General features: G+C 44.2%; 2 pseudogenes; both read left to right on the top strand.

Annotated features, from left to right (window-relative positions):
• The first annotated feature begins 5,465 nt into the window (after positions 1-5,465).
• Positions 5,466-5,583, top strand: LOC127629343 (uncharacterized; annotated as a pseudogene).
• A 629-nt stretch (positions 5,584-6,212) lies between these two features.
• On the top strand, positions 6,213-6,330 carry LOC127629335 (uncharacterized; annotated as a pseudogene).
• The last annotated feature ends 13,151 nt before the right edge of the window (positions 6,331-19,481 follow it).

Raw genomic sequence — 19,481 nt, 5'->3', positions numbered from 1 at the left:
GTCTTCTTCAAAGAAACTGACACGCATGCCCTACTACATAAAAGCAGTTTTCACCCCAAACACACTTACTCAGGCCTCGTCATGTCGCTACTCCTGAGGTTCCGTCGCATATGCACCCAGGAACGGGACTTCAGAGAAGCGACATGAATCCTCTTCAAAGCGCTCCGGCCCAGAGGATATAACAGGTCCTTCTTGAGAAAGGTTTTTAAATCATACTTGACAAGCAGGGCCCAGGCAGAGGGGACCGGCGTCCCCTTTGTCCTGACTTACTCCTCGGCCGCTCTGAAACTGACCAAAGAGGTAAAGTCCAACTTCCAGAACATATTGGGACAGACACAAATACTGAAGAACCACAGAGTTATTGCAGCATTTAGAAAAAACAAAAGTTTACAAGACTATCTAATTAGAGCCAAACTCCATCCTCTTCACAACACGAAACAAAAACATCACGGACAATATTTGGAACAAAAAAGATACGTACAAAACAAGTTCACAAAAGAGGTTTTCAGTACTTACCAATCAGGAACGGTACACTGTAAAAACTGCATTTACCTCATCACCTGCAAACAACGGGCAACACCGTTCTGGTCAGAATGACGCAACATAAATACAACATTCTGAGAGGAAGAGAAAATAACACTTACCTGGTCCAACATTTTCTTAAACACGGATGGGAATCCTTCCGGGTCACGGTCCTACAGGCCAACCCTCAGTGGTCCGTGCCCCAGAGAAAAAGAGCAGAGAGAATTTGGATCAATAAATTAGGCACTATATATCCCCAAGGCCTGAATGAGAAGTGAATCCAGTCAAGTGAGCGACATTGATGGCCTGTGCACACTGGTTAGCGCCTACCCTCCTTAACTAACATTTCCTAACCCCTAAACCTAACCCCTAAACCTAACCCCTAAACTTAACCCCTTAACTTAACCCCTAAACCTAACCCCTTAACCTAACCTCTTAACCTAACCCCTAAACTTAACCCCTTAACTTAACCCCTAAACTTAACCCCTTAACCTAACCCCTTAACCTAACCCCTAAACCTAACCTAACCCTAACCCTGAACCTAACCCTAACCCCTCGGACCCCCAGGGGCCAAACAGCAGCCGATGACTCCGTTTGGCCCGAAATTGACACCCACGCCTGGTCAGGGGCCCCTGTGGCCGTGTCTGGAGCCTCGTGTCCCTTCGACCTGTTTTTGTGCTTAATTGGCCCAAGTGTCAACAAACAGCCTACATCGAATAGGTTGCAGGACGGACGTCTGGAAAGCAGGGGTCAAAAGGTCGCAGCTGCTCCAAATTTGACACGGTGGTAGTCCAGGGGCCCCTGGGTCAGGATCCAGGGTTTCAGGGTCCTAGGTGGGCCCCGAGTCTGTTTTCTAACCCTACCCTATATTTTCACTGGGCCCTTTGGAGAGGGTCTTTCTGTCTATGAGTGGAAGAGGCCTTTGTGAGAGATTTTGAAAAAATAAGGTCAAAAATATTTCCCTGCGCTCTAGGGACTCGTCCTCCTAGTATGTGGCAGTGGGGACCCTAGGCTACCAGGATGCGAAGTTTGGGGCCCCTCGGACCCCCGGAGGCCAAACAGCAGCCGATGACTCCGTTTGGCCCGAAATTGACACCCACGCCTCGTCAGGGGCCCCTGGGGCCGTGACTGGAGCCTCGTGTCCCTTCGACCCGTTTTCATGCTTAATTGGCCCAAGTGTCAACGAACAGCCTACATCGAATAGGTTGCAGGACGGACGTCTGGAAAGCAGGGGTCAAAAGGTCTAAAATATTTCCCTGCGCTCTAGGGACTCGTCCTCCTAGTATGTGGCAGTGGGGACACTAGGCTACCAGGATGCGAAGTTTGGGGGCCAAACAGCAGCCGATGACTCCGTTTGGCCCGAAACTGACACCCACGCCTCGTCAGGGGCCCCTGGGGCCGTGACTGGAGCCTCGTGTCCCTTCGACCTGTTTTCATGCTTAATTGGCCCAAGTGTCAATGAACAGCCTACGTCGAATAGGTTGCAGGACAGACGTCTGGAAAGCAGGGGTCAAAAGGTCGCAGCTGCTCCAAATTTGACACGGTGGTAGTCCAGGGGCCCCTGGGTCAGGATCCAGGGTTTCAGGGTCATAGGTGGGCCCCGAGTCTGTTTCCTAACCCTACCCTATATTTTCACTGGGCCCTTTGGAGAGGGTCTTTCTGTCTATGAGTGGAAGAGGCCTTTGTGAGAGATTTTGAAAAAAGAAGGTAAAAAATATTTCCCTGCGCTCTAGGGACTCACCCTCCTAGTATGTGGCAGTGGGGGCCCTAGGCTACCAGGATGCGAAGTTTTTGGGCCCCTCGGACCCCCGGGGGCCAAACAGCAGCCGATGACTCCGTTTGGCCCGAAATTGACACCCACGCCTCGTCAGGGGCCCCTGGGGCCGTGTCTGGAGCCTCGTGTCCCTTTGACCCGTTTTCGTGCTTAATTGGCCCAAGTGTCAACGAACAGCCTACATCGAATAGGTTGCAGGACGGACATCTGGAAAGCAGGGGTCAAAAGGTCAAAAATATTTCCCTGCGCTCTAGGGACTCGTCCTCCTAGTATGTGGCAGTGGGACCCTAGGCTACCAGGATGAGAAGTTTGGGGCCCCTCGGACCCCGGGGGCCAAACAGCAGCCGATGACTCCGTTTGGCCCGAAATTGACACCCACGCCTCGTCAGGGGCCCCTGGGGCTGTGTCTGGAGCCTCGTGTCCCTTCGACCCGTTTTCGTGCTTAATTGGCCCAGGTGTCAACGAACAGCCTACGTCGAATAGGTTGCAGGACGGACGTCTGGAAAGCAGGGGTCAAAAGGTCGCAGCTGCTAAAAATTTGACACGGTGGTAGTCCAGGGGCCCCTGGGTCAGGATCCAGGGTTTCAGGGTCCTAGGTGGGCCCAGAGTTTGTTTCCTAACCCTACCCTATATTTTCACTGGGCCCTTTGGAGAGGGTCTTTCTGTCTATGAGTGGAAGAGGCCTTTGTGAGAGATTTTGAAAAAATAAGGTCAAAAATATTTCCCTGCGCTCTAGGGACTCGTCCGCCTAGTATGTGGCAGTGGGGACCCTAGGCTACCAGGATGCGAAGTTTGGGGCCCCTCGGACCCCCGGGGGCCAAACAGCAGCCGATGACTCCGTTTGGCCCGAAATTGACACCTACGCCTCGTCAGGGGCCCCTGGGGCGGTGACTGGAGCCTTGTGTCCCTTCGACCTGTTTTCATGCTTAATTGGCCCAAGTGTCAACGAACAGCCTACATCAAATAGGTTGCAGGACGGACGTCTGGAAAGCAGGGGTCAAAAGGTCAAAAATATTTCCCTGCGCTCTAGGGACTCGTCCTCCTAGTATGTGGCAGTGGGGACCCTAGGCTACCAGGATGCGAAGTTTGGGGCCCCTCGGACCCCCGGGGGCCAAACAGCAGCCGATGACTCCGTTTGGCCCGAAATTGACACCCACGCCTCGTCAGGGGCCCCTGGGGCCGTGACTGGAGCCTCGTGTCCCTTCGACCCGTTTTCGTGCTTAATTGGCCCAAGTGTCAACGAACAGCCTACGTCGAATAGGTTGCAGGACGGATGTCTGGAAAGCAGGGGGTCAAAAGGTCGCAGCTGCTCCAAATTTGACACGGTGGTAGTCTAGGGGCCCTTGGGTCAGGATCCAGGGTTTCAGGGTCCTAGGTGGGCCCCGAGTCTGTTTCCTAACCCTACCCTATATTTTCACTGGGCCCTTTGGAGAGGGTCTTTCTGTCTATGAGTGGAAGAGGCCTTTGTGAGAGATTTTGAAAAAAGAAGGTCAAAAGTATTTCCCTGCGCTCTAGGGACTCGTCCTCCTAGTATGTGGCAGTGGGGACCCTAGGCTACCAGCATGCGAAGTTTGGGGCCCCCCGGGTCGATTTTGGGAAAAATAGGCAGTTAGGTGGACGAATAGGCTGTTTGTGGGACGAGAGGAAGACTACGGTGAAGAGTAGTCACTTTAGGCACTTCGTGGACAATGATGAAAAATAGGCACTTAGGTGGACGAATAGGCTGTCCGTGGGACGTGAGGAAGACTACGGTGAAGAGTAGCCACTTAGGTGGCGCTTTAGGCACAATGATGAAAAATAGGCACTTAGGTGGACGAATAGGCTGTTCGTGGGACGTGAGGAAGACTACGGTGAAGAGTAGCCACTTAGGTGGCGCTTTAGGCACAATGATGAAAAATAGGCACTTAGGTGGACCGAATAGGCTGTTCGGTGGGGCGTGAGGAAGACTACGGTGAAGAGTAGTCACTTTAGGCACTTCGTGGACATAATGATGAAAAATAGGCACTTAGGTGGACGAATAGGCTGTTCGTGGGACGTGAGGAAGACCACGGTGAAGAGTAGTCACTCAGGTGGCGCTTTAGGCACAATGACGAAAAATAGGCACTTAGGTGGACGAATAGGCTGTTCGTGGGACGTGAGGAAGACCACGGTGAAGAGTAGCCACTTAGGTGGCGCTTTAGGCACAATGATGAAAAATAGGCACTTAGGTGGACGAATAGGCTGTTCGTGGGACGAGAGGAAGACTGAGTAGTCACCTAGGTGGCACTTAAGGCTGATAGGTGGACGAAATAACGAAGGATAGACACCTGGGTGGACGAAATAGGCCGTTCGGTGGACGTTCGTTTCATTCGCAGTGCAAGAGCGCCTCCGGTGGTGTCAACCAACAGCCTATTGCGCAATAATTGCTTCTTATGCGCAATTAGGGCCAAAACGCTGACTCGCCATCCGCTTAAGTGGCAATTTGGATCCAAATTCAGGCGTACAGTCCATCGCACCGCCTATGTGTCATATTGCAACTTATTTGAATGGGCCAACATCCGTCGAAGCGCCTAGGTTCCCTAACTCATACACTCCCCCCTGGCTCAACTGGGATTTATTTATTTATCCTTGGAAATTGGTTGTTTGATTGATTTTCTTTCATTTAGCTTTCTCTGTGGCAAAGGACAGCCTGCTCATTTATCTTGCCTCCTACAGAAAGCAGTAGAGGGTTTGTTTTTTTTTGCTCTTTCTTGACTGCAACATACAGAGTAGGAAAGTACAAACAAAGTGCAGTGCTTCCAAAATTTGGTGGACACATCCGAAAGAAAGCGTCCTGAGGTCATTTTTTAAGTAGAGAAGAGTTTTCTTTGGCCAATGGATTATTATTATGTGTTAAGCATATAATTGTGCAGCTGAGTATGCCCTCTTTTAGCAAACCACATGGAAGCTATGACACAGGTATGCAGAAAAAGGTATTGTGGACGACTCCTGTGATATTGAATGAATAGAGAGGAGGCACTTACCTTTTCAAAAAGAGAAATAAATAAAAAATAGAAAATGTCTGAGAGGAAAGGGCCTGTTGTCTCTTTTTTAGAGCTGCAGTACAAGACATATTTTAATGATGGGAGAGCAGCATAAGGATGCGTGCAGTGCGCTTGCTTTAAATGGCCTGCTGGTAGCCGCAGCACTGGCTTGCGGCCATACCACCCTGTGCATGCCGAACCCGTCTGATCTTGGAAGCCAAACAGGGCTGGGTTTGGTTAGTACTTGGATGGGAGACTTCCTGGGAATACCAGGTGCTGAAAGATTTTGCTTTTCCTTGTTTGTTTTAACTCATACACTCCCCCCTGGCTCAACTGGGATTTATTTATTTATCCTTGGAAATTGGTTGTTTGATTGATTTTCTTTCATTTAGCTTTCTCTGTGGCAAAGGACAGCCTGCTCATTTATCTTGCCTCCTACAGAAAGCAGTAGAGGGTTTTTTTTTGTTGCTCTTTCTTGACTGCAACATAAAGAGTAGGAAAGTACAAACAAAGTGCAGTGCTTCCAAAATTTGGTGGACACATCTGAAAGAAAGCATCCCGAGGTCATTTTTTAAGTAGAGAAGAGTTTTCTTTGGCCACTGGATTATTATTATGTGTTAAGCATATAATTGTGCAGCTGAGTATGCCCTCTTTTAGCAAACCACATGGAAGCTATGACACAGGTATGCAGAAAAAGGTATTGTGGACGACTCTTGTGATATTGAATGAATAGAGAGGAGGCACTTACCTTTTCAAAAAGAGAAATAAATAAAAAATAGAAAATGTCTGAGAGGAAAGGGCCTGTTGTCTCTTTTTAGAGCTGCAGTACAAGACATATTTTAATGATGGGAGAGCAGCATAAGGATGCGTGCAGTGCGCTTGCTTTAAATGGCCTGCTGGTAGCCGCAGCACTGGCTTGCGGCCATACCACCCTGTGCATGCCGAACCCGTCTGATCTTGGAAGCCAAACAGGGCTGGGTCTGGTTAGTACTTGGATGGGAGACTTCCTGGGAATACCAGGTGCTGAAAGATTTTGCTTTTCCTTGTTTGTTTTAACTCATACACTCCCCCCTGGCTCAACTGGGATTTATTTATTTATCCTTGGAAATTGGTTGTTTGATTGATTTTCTTTCATTTAGCTTTCTCTGTGGCAAAGGACAGCCTGCTCATTTATCTTGCCTCCTACAGAAAGCAGTAGAGGGTTTTTTTTTTGTTGCTCTTTCTTGACTGCAACATACAGAGTAGGAAAGTACAAACAAAGTGCAGTGCTTCCAAAATTTGGTGGACACATCCGAAAGAAAGCATCCTGAGGTCATTTTTTAAGTAGAGAAGAGTTTTCTTTGGCCACTGGATTATTATTATGTTTTAAGCATGTAACGGTGGTGGCCCCAAAAGACAGTTCAAAACAACAATAAATATTTTAAGCCGCTGTTCAGGTGCCAGACAGGTGTATGCCTGTCAAAAATTAACCCAGGATAGCATAATCGTAATCAATGTTACATATCACAATACAAAATTGACATAGTCTGGGGTTTGCTTCCCATCACTTTTTAATGGCCACAAAACTTATTCCAGTGTCAAAAATTAGTGAGCAATTCCAGTGCTGTATAAGAAAAGAACAACAACTTTCTCTCCAAAATCGGTTCAGATGGAGAGGAAAATAAACAAATAAAACAAAATAACAATAGTCGTACCATAATATTAAACCCCACTACTTCTTTTTGGGGTTTTTTTTTGTTTTGTTTTTTGTCCGCACATGCAAAAGGGGGAAAAAACATACAAAATGTGAATCAGTGCACATACGTCACAACAGATTTTCCACAACAGTACAATTTTCTCCCAAGCACACAAACACCGTAACTCAGCAGTTATTAGTAGAAAAAGGGACAAAATACTTAAGCAACCAAAATAAACATCAGTCAACTAGACTCCTCGGAAGTATGTGTGTGTGTGTGTGTGTGTTGGTATAGTAAGTGGGTGTGTCCGGCCGGCATGTGTAATTTCAGACGATGTGCGTCTCTGAGAGAGCGTGGTAATGTTTGTGTGGAGGAAAAGCTTGGTTGCACTGACCCAAACGAATGCAGCAGCCCCCAAGGTCTCGGATGAGTGTCTGGAACGGCCGTGGACTCTGAGGTGAACCCTTTCCCGATCACGCTTTCCTCTAAGGACGGCTGAATGAAATCCGTGAAGGTGCGTTGCGCCAGTTCACCGACTCAATAAAACCAGAACGTCTTGGAAGCATCAACCGACAGAAACACGAGCCCCACTCCACATGGCACTCCACTTCTTTTCTCCTCTCCGACAACCCTCTCACGAGATCTGCATTCACTTGTGAGTCACTTGTTTTTTGTTTTTTTTCCTCCCAGGTGCGTGAGCCTCCTCCATTAAATTGGCTTCCCCCATTAATTAACGCACGCCTCCCTTTACGTCATGAAATTTCAAAGCGAAAGTATCCTAGTGTTTTAATATGGCACAGGAGAAATATTTTTCCCTCTGCCACACTCTCTCCCCCTTGAGAAGACAACGCAAAGTTGTAAAGAGAAAAAACTCTAAAAACCGAGAAAATCTTCGTCCTCGTCTGAGGTATCATGGAAAATTTCCCGGAGTTTTTTCTGAGTATGACCTTCTACTTCTTTTGCTGTAGGAAAACACGGTTTCATATTGCAAACATGTACATTGCGCACATCCTCTCCTGTGCTTTCCAGTGCAACTTGATAGTTCACAGGACCTAACTGTCTGATTATACGATATGGTCCCTTCCACCTCGGGGCCAGCTTAGCAGTAAAATTTCGGTGTGAACTGGATTGAGGGAAGTTTCGGATCCATATACGATCCTTCTCCCCGAAGGTGACATCCCTTCTGTTCTTGTTATAACCTCTCAATTGTCTCGTTTGGGCTTTCTTGCAGTTTTCCACGGCCTTTCTCTGTAATTGAGACAACTGATGAACCACATCATATGAAGGACCCGAGGGTGAAAGGTTGTGCCCCTGCAACAATTTGTCCAATGGACTGTGAAGTTTCCTGCCCAGATGGAGCTCAGCGGGTGACATCCCAATAATCTCCTGAACTGCGGTATTAAGTGCAAAACGAAACTCAGGCAGATAGTGGTCCCAACTTTTATGATTATCTTCCACAAAAGAAGCCATCATGCACTTCAGAGTACGGTTGACTCTTTCCGTCATATTCGTCTGCGGGTGGTAAGCGGTGGTGAGTTTGTGTGTCACACTCCACCTCGCACACAATTCAGTGAATAATGCAGATACAAATTGTGTTCCTCTGTCGGACAGGATGTAATCAGGCACGCCCCATCGAGTTAACACTTCTCTTCGCAGAATTTCTGCAATATTCTGAGCAGTGGCTTGTCGCAGAGGAAAGAGTTCAACCCATCGAGAAAAATAGTCAACAAAGACGAGTAAATACTCGTGTTGTTTTGTGCTTTTAGGCAGGGGGCCCATAACATCCACTCCTAACATTTCATTGGCCATGTCCCAAATGGCACACTCCGGACTTGTGGACTTCCTCAGAGTCCACACTTCGGTGACGTCATGTAGTGCAGACTTATAGGGCCCCTCGCGCAAGTCCACAAGGGCGCATTGAGAAGTATTTTTGGGACAGACTCGATCGTGAAGCGTGGTTATTGTTGGACAGGGGCTGCAGGTTCGGTTCGGGGAAATATGCTGCCTATTGTTGTTGTTTTTACTATTGTGTTTGTGAGATGGCTTGCCATGCAGAGAAATCACATTTATACGCTCCGACGTCGTAGAAGACAAGATTATTTTTCATGCATACAAATGCTAATGTTATGCACGGAGGAAAGGGTAAGCAAGTAAATGTTATTGACTTTGTAGATAAACATATAACTTGTCAAAATTCGTTACTGTATTAAGTCATTATTATTTGATTTACTGTTTAATTTTCTTTTTTCTTTATATACATATATATATATGTATTTTATATTTTTTATGTGTACTTTGTATTTTTTATGTCGTTTTTTCTCTTTTTCTTTTCTTTTCTTTGTCTTGTATTAATCAATACCAGTGAAAGGTGACGCTCATTCCATTTGATTGCTAATTTTGTAGCTATAAAGGGTAGGCTTAATAAGCAGTGGCTTAAGCCTAGGCTACACCTTTTTCGGTTATTATGTAAAACTTTATTTTTTTATGACTGATTGTCTGCGAGGACCGAAATAAAATCTTATGTTATGTTATGTTATGTTATTTACAGGTCAGTCCGTTGGTTCGATACGCAGGATTAAACCGAGCTATGCCGGTGCTTCACATTTATTTTGATGCAGAAAGAGTCACGCGTCCTGACTACCGTCTCAACAGAGAATCAATTAATGGTCTTAGTCAGATTCTTATGGAAATGACACCGCATGACCATGGATGGGCACAGCAGTTGGAAGTGCTTGTTTTTGTGTACTGGCTTGCGCACGCATTGTCCTACAGAGTTGCATCACGGACATTTTCTGTTCCAAAATCAACTGTGTGCAGAGTTGTGCATAAAATTGCCTGTCAAATAAAGAGTGTAGTGGCAGCAGGCAGGGTAATTTGCTATCCTCACCCAGGACAACTTTACGCAGTTGGGCATGGATTTGCAGAACTGGCACGGCATCCTGCGTTCCAAAAGGCTGTTGGAGCAATTGATGACTGCCACATCAGGATCAAGCCACCAGGACGCAATAAAGAGGATTATTTTAATTACAAACAGTTTTATAGCATACAACTGCAGGCTGTTTGTGATTCAAAGGGTCGTTTTCTGAATATTTTTGTTGGCTACCCAGGATCTGTTCATGACACACGTGTTTTTAAAAACAGTCCACTTTACTACAATGCTGAGTATCCTCCATCTGGTTATTTTCTTCTAGGTGACGGTGGGTATCCATGTATTGATGCGCCCATTCGCGTTGTCACACCATTTAAGATGCCCTTACAAGGACCAGTGCAGGAGAGGTTCAACCGGTGCCATTCACGAGGCCGCACAATTATTGAGCGAGCTTTTGGAATGATGAAAGCAAGATGGAGGAGAACATTGTTCTCAGCTTTGGAGGTGAAAGTGGGCTTCTGCACTGAAGTAGTGATTGCATGTGCATTCCTGCATAATGTATGTTTAACGCATGGTGATGTGCTTGAGCCTGAGGGTGCAGAGGATGCAGAGGATCCTGACGTCCCATCCCCACCTTCTCCTGATGCAGCATTTTTTTGTGGAAAGGTCTGGAGTCCAGTTCAGGGACAGGCTGGCTGCACGGGTTTCTGCTCCTGTTGGTGTCCAACTTCCACTGATGGAGCATGATTACACTCTTTGATTGAGCAGAACAGATGTTATTCTTTGATGTCCTTGATGGAGAGTTTATTTCATTTTAGTAGTAATTTTTATATGGGGTTTAATCCTTTGAATAGTTCTGTTGAGAACGAAAATATTTTGTATACATCTAACTCTTTTTTGTTATTGTACATTTATTGTATTTAATTATTTGTATTGCACTTACAAAACTGAACAACTTTATTTTCATTGGTGACACTCAGTGACTGCAAAAAGATTGTATTATTTGTTTTACAATCAGTAATTACTGTGTTATATATTTTTATATTATCAAAAGGAACTTGAAGTTCCTTTTGATTATTGCCTTTGAATAGTTGAAAAATACAAGATTTTGTGTACATCTACCTCAGTTTGTATTGTACATGTTGAAGAACATTTAATATTGTGCACTTAATAAAATTGTATAACTTTATTTTCCATTACTTGGTGTCAATTACATTTGTTTCACTTTATTATTTCTAAGGTTTCTTATTTTAAAAAAAAAAAGTAATGTGGAGACAATAAAAGCAAATTAGAATTCTCAAGAACGTTTGTTTAATATACAAACCCAAAACAGCATAACAGTAACATGAACAATAACTTAAAAAAATATATAACACTCATTGTACTATAACCTAACAATAAACAACAACAACAGAACTGTTGCTAAACTTATTTACTTTTTTGCTACATGATCCACTAATTTGGTTAAGATGGTCAGCATCTGGTCCATCTGCTTCTCTGCCCTCACAACCCGCTCTTCCTCTCTTGCGTCTGACTCCATCTGATGGCGGTCCTGTTTCTCAGCGATTTCCTTTATAACTTCAAGTGAAGTAAGCTCGCTTCGCCTCTTTCTTTTGGAGGGGCTTTTACTCTTTCCTCCACTTGGCCTGGAAGATGGTCCGGGAATCTCTTCTGCTACTGGACCTACACTTTCTTCAGCCCCTGATGACCCTGGTCTTACTGCATCCTTCACTGCTGGTTCTGAATCAGAAGGGGTAGAGAGAGGCTGCAGGCAGTCTGCAACTACAGCACTTGAGGGACGTGCCATATATGATGGTGAAATTTGTGCACTGGGACCAGAAGAAAAGGTGGCCACAGGCAGCATGCTTGGTCTTTGGCCAATGGCTTCATGCATGGCCTCGAAAAAAGGCCATGATGCTGCTGTCACCTCTCCTTCATCTGTTCCAGACCCTGTCTTGGGCAGGCACAAATCCTACAGCAGTATTAATAGTAATATTAACAAATATGTTTATAGAAAATTGTTCTTTGTAAATATTACAGCTTAAACTGGTTTATTTTGGCTCAAATCTGTAACAATTACCTAGTTGTGTTTGTAGAGTGTGTATTGAGAATACCTTATATTTTCTTTTAAGGTTTTCCCATTTTTTTTTGGCTTGTTGTGGATTGAGTTTGTCTTGCAGTCCCATATCCTTAATAATCTCCCTAATTATGTGTAAACCATGTTCAATACCTTGCAGTTCCAAAAGTGCCGAACACACTTCACACTTACTCAAACCCTTGGGCAGATGCATTCCTCATGCCTGTGAAAGACTTATCCCTCTCCATACGGAGACAAATAAACTTAAAAGTCATCTCATCAGTCCCTTTAATAGATAAATATCACAAATATCATATTCACATACAAATATTATGCAGTACTGCAATACTATTTAGATGCAAAAAACAGATTTATTTTCTTTTCCCAAATCTTATCTCCATGGCAACTACACGGCTTCCTTTTACTGTTCTATATTTTGATATTGTGTATGCCACCTGGGCATTAGACAATAGATACATGCTTATTTAAATGATGTATACAGGTGTACATAATAATACTGTTCCATTTGAACTAAGATTACAATTTTAACACATAATGCAAATGTGCGTGAGTTTCACATGAATTTACAGGTTTAAATATCCATACTTCACTTACATATGACTCAGTAAAGCCCTGCCATTCGGTTCTATATAATGAATCGTTATGCGATCAGCCTATTATTCAGCACGCTATTACTATGTTTGAGACATCAACCACTGGTCGATGACCATAATGTTTGTATAAACTGTAGGTAACAACTGGTAAAATGTACACAGTCATAAAAACCAGAATGATACTTACACTTAAATATTTTTTCTCAGCCATGTTATCAATTGTCTGTGTCCGTGAGCGAAAGCGCTCTTCACACCAGTTGTCTGATTGGCCTTTCGCAAGGACTCCTGGGTACTTGAAGTGCGTGAAGCCTGGATCTATGCGGGCTTCGTGGAAGACCGCTTCAAGGGTACAAAGGGGGCGCTGCTGAGCACACTTCAGAGCGTTAAAATGCTAAAAGGGATGGCCTACGGACTCGTAGACTCAGCGAGCACGCGCAATTTAAGTCCACGAGACCGAAAGTCCGCATGAAGTGCACCATTTGGGACAGGGCCATTGGGTCGTGATGTAGTAATAGGTTGAAGTTTTCCTGCTGGTTTCTTGTTGTCACTTTTACACACCTTTTGACATGTTTCTTGATGTCCGTCCACATGCCCGGCCAGTAGGCAACGTCTTGTACCCTTTTATATGTCTTGAAAATTCCCAGATGTCCACTGAAGGGACTGGAATGATAGTATTGGAGAATTTTGGGCACAAGGCGGCTGGGAATGACAACACGATAGTGGACTTGGTTGTTGGTCAGGTGAGTGGTACAATACAATTTGTCTTCCAATACTACATATTGTTCCTTCTCTGGGAGTTCGTTCTCTGCAAGTGCCTGAAATATTTTACTGATTTCAGGATCCTGATGTTGTTCATTCCAGAGGTTTTCAGGGGAGATCGGAAACTCAGTCTCCTCTTTTTGACTGGTGTACACATTACATCCAGGTATGTGGTACATTCGTGAAAGAGCATCAGGTGCTACATTCAACTTTCCTTTCCTGTACTCCATCACAAAGTCGAACCTTTGTAGTCGGAGAGCCCATCTGATGAGTCGGCTAGTTGTTTTCGTGGAACTCATCACCCACTGCAACGAGGTATGGCTGTGATCACCGTGAACAATCGGGGTTCTAAGTAATGCTGCCATTTGTCCACTGCCCACACCACTGCAAGACATTCCTTTTCTGTGGTGGAATAGTTAATCTCAGCTTTATTTAGAGTCCTACTGGCATAAGCAATCACTTCCTCACTGCCTTGTTCTTTCCGCTGAGTCAACACAGCACCCAAGCCAATGTCGCTTGCATCCGTGTACACTGAAAAAGGTAGTTGGAGATTGGGATGTCCAAGGATAGGTGGCAATGTAAGGCATGTTTTTAAATGCTCAAAAGCTTGTTGGCATTGCGATGTCCAAAGAAACGATTGTCCTTTCTTTTTTAGGGTGTTGAGAGGCTCTGCGATCCTCGAGAAGTCTGCCACAAATCGATGGTACCACCCAGCCAATCCCAGGAAGCGCTGGACCTCTTTAAGGTAAACTCCTGAAGACAGAACTTGCACTTCTTTAGGTTTAACGTCAAACCAGCTGTTTGTAAACTCTGCAGGATGGTCTGGATGTTAAGAAAATGTTGGGCCACAGATGGGGCGTAAACGATGATATCGTCGATATAGATGAAACAAATGGTTCCAAGCAATCCTCTAAAGACTATCTCCATCAGCCTTTGAAAAGTTGCTGGTGCATTTTTTAGACCAAAAGGCATGACATTGAAATGGTACAACCCCACTGTCATGATGAAGGCGGTCTTTGACTTACTCTCAGGTTCCATGGGTACCTGCCAATAACCGCTATTCAGATCTAAAGTCGAAAAAATGGCTGCACCAGCGAGCGACTCCAGGATCTCCGTGATGTTGGGAATCAGATATGCATCACTTTCAGTGAGGGCATTGACTTTTCTATAGTCAACGCAGAACCTGAGACTACCATCTTTTTTTTGGAACCAAAACAACTGGGGATGCCCATGCTGAATAAGATGGTTCTATGATGCCAGCCTTTAACATGTCTTCAATCTGTTCTTTTACTATAGTTTGCTTTGCAGGGGTGAGCCGATAAGGGCGTTGTTTAACAGGTACCTGATGTCGAGTGTACAGGCAGTGCTGAAGAACATTTGTACGTCCCGGTCGGCGAGTACACACAACCTGATGTGTCTGCAAGATGTGACGTAATTGGACTTCTTCATTGTGAGGTAACGTTGCTTCTTTTAATGCACGGTCAATTACGACTTGATCCTCTGCATGGCTAGGGTCTGCATCTCGAGAGGCCAATAGAGGTTGGGGAGGAGGAACAGAACTTAACAAGGACAGATTTTGTTGAGAGCTTTTAGATTTCTTTTGTCTTCGCTGACATGGAACTCTGCTTGCAGGAATACTTGCGTGGCCTAGTTGGAAATAATATTCCTCCTCAGGAGAACATTGGAAAGTATATTTCCTTTCCGAGACATTAAATTGGAGGCCGCTCAGGAAGATGAAGTCTAATCCCAACACTGCTACATATATCAGCGATGTTGAGGTAAGAACTACAGCCTGCATCGAAATATTGGTGTTATGAAGGGTAATCTGCACATTTATCCACCCCAGTGGAACTTCGGTCTCGCCATTTGCTAAGTAGAGAGGCCCTAAGGTCCATGGATGGAGACTCTCCTGGGGGGTAAGTTCCTTCCACAAACTCTCATGTATAAGAGTATAGCTAGCTCCAGTGTCCACGATAGCTTTACCCTTCCATGTGCCAATGGTGACTGGGACAACAAGCTGTTGGGGTACTGTTGACTGTTTGCTGTCAGTAACCTGCTTCGTCTCAAGGTTGGCAGTGATGGGGGATGCAGTCGTGGCGGAGATGGAATTGTGGGAGGGTAACCCACCCGGTTTTTGATTTTGAGGGGGTCGTTTGTTCTGAGAAGGTTGATGCTGATGAGATGGCTGACTTGAAAAAGATGAGGTAAAAAAGGGACAATTTCCTGGGGAATGATGTCCTTTACACCGCCAGCACTGAACTTGGGACTTGTCCATAGAGCGATTAACAGGAGCTCGAGGTGCCATAGCCTGCTGTTTAGGGTGTACACCTCCATCATACCGGAATTGCTGCTCATAGTCCTTTTCTAATTGATGGCCTAACTTCACCAACTCCTCCACTGTAAAAACTCGATTGCGTATCTGACTGGTGAGGTGAGGTTTAATATTTTTTTGAATCATTTTCACAATTTCACACTCCGTTAATGTGCTTTTCCATCTCTTGCACAATGCCCGGTATGAGAAAGCAAAGTCCCTAATACATTCTCGCTCTCCTTGAGTCCTTGTCCTGACTCGCTCAGCTAACTCGTCCTCATAGTCCTCTGAAAGAAAAGCAGAGAGGAAAGCTGCCTCAAATTCAGTCCAAGAGACAATGGAAGAGCGGGCAACTTCCCACCAGTCACGAGCAGTTCCATGTAAGACTGTATGAAAAGTAGCCAAAAGATCCACGTCTGACAAGGGGTGTAATGCCAAAAAGTCTTGACATCGAGTCAAATAACTCAAAAGGTCTGAGTCATCGGAGGGCTTTCCAAATGTGGGAAATGTTAGTCAAAGATGATCACTTTTAGCTGTCGTGGTAGTGGAAGATGTGATGGCGGCTGCTTCTGGGCTGGGTGGTGAGGAAAAAGAACTATCGGTTGCTGCAGGTATAGTTAGGGATGCCTCTTTTGGTTGGTCAGTTCTGTCAGTTATCTGCACTTCGATTTTTTTGTTCACTTCTGACTGAAATTTTTGAAAGTCAGTGCAAAGCTCCTCCATTTGTTTTTCCCTTGTTGAAACTCTTTATTAAGTTGATCTTGACTCATTTGCAGATTCTTGCGCATGTCTTTCAGGTCTTTTTGGATTTCTACCTGAAGCTGTTCAACCAAGAAACGCACCTCAGATACAAGAGTAGCCTTCACATTTGTCAATTCTTCTGCAATCATATGTTTGGTAGCTTTGGTCCATTGGTCCATCTCACTTTCCACCTGTTCTTTGTTATCGGAGATACACTTTTGTAGCTGTTGATGGTTATCCTCCATCTTAGTTACCATGTTGGAAATATGAGTCGCTTGTTGAAAAAACTTGGTCTTTACCTCCTGGGTAAGTTGAATAATTTCCCTCTCTTGTCTCTGGCTTGACTCCTTTAAGGAATCCAAAACTCCTTGTACTTGCTGAGTTACTTGTTGAAATCCTCTGCCAGGTGTGGGAAGTTGAAAGGGCAAGTCCTGCAAGTCCTGCGGTCCCACAGAAGATGGAGAGGAAGTTTCAGGCGTTGTGCAGAGCTGCATGTTGTCTGAATTTGGTGGTTCCCAGGTGAGGGTTTGTATGGGAGTGCTGCCAGTCAAGGCAGAGGTGGCAAATCGCACTCTGGATCCAGGGGGCTCAATTTGGGTCATATTAGGGGTGTAAGGGAATAAAGAGACAGGGGCTGCTGGTGACCATATGGGAGTTTCCACTTCAGGGACCTCAATGTCCACCAACGTGGATGGAGAGATCGGGGTGGTCATGTTATAAGTGTAAAAAGTGTTGAAATAAAAATCAGTAAATGGTATATTGCGTCTGTGACAAAACATTTTTTTTATTTTTTTTCCACACTTTCACACTTCTTCAGCAATTCAATTCAAATTATTATTCACAGTCAACTGGGTTTAGTGACACATCAATACACACATTTTCTGAGTCCCCAAATGAAATTAAACTGCAAATTCACCATGGGCAGTTTTTTTTTTTTTTTTTTTTAACATACACACAAATTCAGTTTTTTTCACACAAAAAAAATCACACGGTTCTGAGTTTTTTTCCTTCATTTTTTTTTCAAAGTCCCCATTCAATTCAAAATTTCACTGTTCATGTCATAAAGTTCATGTCATATAGTTCATGTCCCTGTTTGGGCGCCACTCTGTAACGGTGGTGGCCCCAAAAGACAGTTCAAAACAACAATAAATATTTTAAGCCGCTGTTCGGGTGCCAGACAGGTGTATGCCTGTCAAAAATTAACCCAGGATAGCATAATCAACCACCTGTTACATATCACAATACAAAATTGACATAGTTTGGGGTTTGCTTCCCATCACTTTTTAATGGCCACAAAACTTATTCCAGTGTCAAAAATTAGTGAGCAATTCCAGTGCTGTATAAGAAAAGAACAACAACTTTCTCTCCAAAATCGGTTCAGATGGAGAGGAAAATAAACAAATAAAACAAAATAACAATAGTCGTACCATAATATTAAACCCCACTACTTCTTTTTGGTGTTTTTTTTTTTGTTTTGTTTTTTGTCCGCACATGCAAAAGGGGGAAAAAAACATAAAAAATGTGAATCAGTGCACATACGTCACAACAGATTTTCCACAACAGTACAATTTTCTCCCAAGCACACAAACACCGTAACTCAGCAGTTATTAGTAGAAAAAGGGACAAAATACTTAAGCAACCAAAATAAACATCAGTCAGCTAGACTCCTCGGAAGTATGTGTGTGTGTGTTGGTATAGTAAGTGGGTGTGTCCGGCCGGCATGTGTAATTTCGGACGATGTGCGTCTCTGAGAGAGCGTGGTAATGTTTGTGTGGAGGAAAAGCTTGGTTGCACTGACCCAAACGAATGTAGCAGCCCCCAAGGTCTCGGATGAGTGTCTGGAACCGCCGTGGACTCTGAGGTGAACCCTTTCCCGATCGCACTTTCCTCTAAGGATGGCTGAATGAAATCTGTGAAGGTGCGTTGCGCCAGTTCACCGACTCAATAAAACCAGAACGTCTGGAAGCGTCAACCGACAGAAACACGAGCCCCACTCCACATGGCACTCCACTTCTTTTCTCCTCTCCGACAACCCTGTTTTTTGCTTTTTTTTCCTCCCAGGTGCGTGAGCCTCCTCCATTAAATTGGCTTCCCCCATTAATTAACGCACGCCTCCCTTTACGTCATGAAATTTCAAAGAGAAAGTATCCTAGTGTTTTAATATGGCACAGGAGAAATATTTTTCCCTCTGCCACAAGAATATAATTGTGCAGCTGAGTATGCCCTCTTTTAGCAAACCACATGGAAGCTATGACACAGGTATGCAGAAAAAGGTATTGTGGACGACTCCTGTGAAATTGAATGAATAGAGAGGAGGCACTTACCTTTTCAAAAAGAGAAATAAATAAAAATAGACAATGTCTGAGAGGAAAGGGCCTGTTGTCTCTTTTTTAGAGCTGCAGTACAAGACATATTTTAATGATGGGAGAGCAGCATAAGGATGTGTGCAGTGCGCTTGCTTTAAATGGCCTGCTGGTAGCCGCAGCACTCGCTTACGACCATAACACCCTGTGCAGGCCCGAACTCGTCTGATCTCGAAAGCCAAACAGGGCTGGGCCTGGTTAGTACTTAACATGCTCAATGGCCTATAATTTTTAAGCTCTTCTCTTTCCCCTTTATTTTTATAAATAATCTTGATTATTCCTTTCTTCATACTTTCACTTAATTTTTTTCTGTTTAAAAATATCAATAAATAAACCATGCAAAATGGGTGTTAAAACATTCTTAAAGACTTTATAAAATTCAGATGGTAAACCATCCAGGCCTGAACTTTTCTCATTCCTCAACTGATTTATAGCTTCATTTATTTCTTCTTCTTTTATTTCTTTATCACACATTTTCTTATCACCTTCATTTACTTTTATTCCAATTTGATTCAATAAAAACTCTTCATCTTCCTCATTTATAACATCTTTTTTAAATAAAATAGCATAAAAATGTTCTTGTTTTTTCCAAATCATAAAAATATTTTGTACTCCTTTCTCCTTCTACTGTATTTTTCGCTCTACTTCTTATTTTAGCTCCCATGCACTTTTCCTCTTCTATTTTTTTCAGTTTCTCTTCTAATATCACTATTTTACTCGCATCCATCCTTCCTTCTGACACTTTTATCATTTCTTCTTCCCATTCCTTATTT

Source organism: Xyrauchen texanus, chromosome 35, assembly GCF_025860055.1.
Source record: "Xyrauchen texanus isolate HMW12.3.18 chromosome 35, RBS_HiC_50CHRs, whole genome shotgun sequence".
NCBI classification, from domain to species: Eukaryota; Metazoa; Chordata; class Actinopteri; order Cypriniformes; family Catostomidae; genus Xyrauchen; species Xyrauchen texanus.
The sequence above is the reverse complement of the archived record's forward strand: the minus strand, read 5'-3'. Positions and strand labels throughout refer to the sequence as shown.